Source organism: Austrofundulus limnaeus, unplaced genomic scaffold, assembly GCF_001266775.1.
Source record: "Austrofundulus limnaeus strain Quisiro unplaced genomic scaffold, Austrofundulus_limnaeus-1.0 Scaffold153, whole genome shotgun sequence".
Classification (NCBI taxonomy): domain Eukaryota; kingdom Metazoa; phylum Chordata; class Actinopteri; order Cyprinodontiformes; family Rivulidae; genus Austrofundulus; species Austrofundulus limnaeus.
The window spans coordinates 888,368-889,845 of record NW_013952555.1 but is presented as its reverse complement, the minus strand read 5'-3'; positions in this window follow the sequence as shown (position 1 = coordinate 889,845).

The window sequence follows — 1,478 nt, the reverse complement described above, 5'->3', positions numbered from 1 at the left end:
AGCTGATTGCAGGAGGGAGGGGGAGCGGTGGATCAGTAATTAGTACTGGTTGTGACAGGAGCAGAGTGGTGATTGAGAACTTGGCATGAGAAATAACTGTGGAAAGCAAAACAACAAAAACAGAGGCAGGACTGGGCAGGCAGGCAAAAATCATAACACTAACTAGGCAAAAAAAAAACAAGCTTTTTTATCACTTTAAATATTGAAAGCCACGTTTTAATCTTCATTGTCATACTGACACAGAAAAGTCCATCAGTTAGTTGTTTGTCATGATTTGCTGTGATAGTGTTGGTTATATTTTCTTTTGTTCTTCTCCTTCTTGTACACTGAATGTGAATGTGTCATCTGTTTCTCCTTCTCTGTGTTTCTGCAGGTGTGGACTTGGGATCCATATGACTCACCTGGACCTCATCAGTTCTGAAACATGACTGCATTGAGGACATGTATCAAAATCAGGGCCCACAGGGTGACTTCCGGCTGTACACTTTTTTTTGCTTAATGTTCCAGTGCAACAAAATAAACAAATTTAAAAGTGGCTCCCCAAGACATCTAGTTGAATATTCCTGTCTGTCTAAAAAAAAGGTGCTTTAAAGCTACCTTTGGCCATAAACTACATCTCCCATAATGCATGTGGATTATTTTACCCGCAAAATGACGGCACCTACCGCTCAGTGGAGGTGCACAGGATTCAAAAGTAGCCAGTAGCCGGAAAAGTTCGCTGTGTAAATATCTACATTTAGTTGTATGTTTGCTGGCTACCTTTAATGCAGCCCAGTTGTTCTGGGAAGTGAGAATTTCCCATTTAAGCATTGTAAATTTAAACTAGAAAGTCCCTCCCGTGGGAATTCCCTGTTGGAAAGTGTGAGAGTTCTGAATTCAAGATGGCAGCTACTCACCACCACTCAGCAGTGAGGAAATCTCTTACTTTTACTTTAATAGTATTTCTGTATCATTTATTTCATATTTAGTCAGCCATACACATGGTAGTTTTCATTGCTTATAAGAGAACATGTCAAAACTCTGTTTCTATGCAGGAAATACCACGTAGAGCTCAGTTATTGTCTGTTAGTGGTGCTCAGCCGTGATGAGACAAGGAACGTGGAAGTTAAWTACAACTGGCCCTTTGAGGACCACCATAAAACTCACAAGGCCCTCGGTGAATAAGTAGAAGACACCCYTGGCATGGAGATATCTGCCGTTTTCACCTTTTCAGAGTGATGGACTGTGGGTGTTCAAAAACAGAAAACTGACTTGTACAGTCTTCCTATAGTTAATCAGGTGATGGTTGATTAAAAGTTAGCATGAGCTGAGAAAAGCCAATAAATGTTGAAAACATGAAAAACTATTAAAAACAAACAATCTTTGTTAATTATGATTCTTCCTAGCAGAGCAAACTAATAAGATGTAGTGGTCACCCTGGGTGGAATAAACGTTTCACCTGCCTTTGAACTTGACCACGGAAGGCCTCCTTTAAAGAA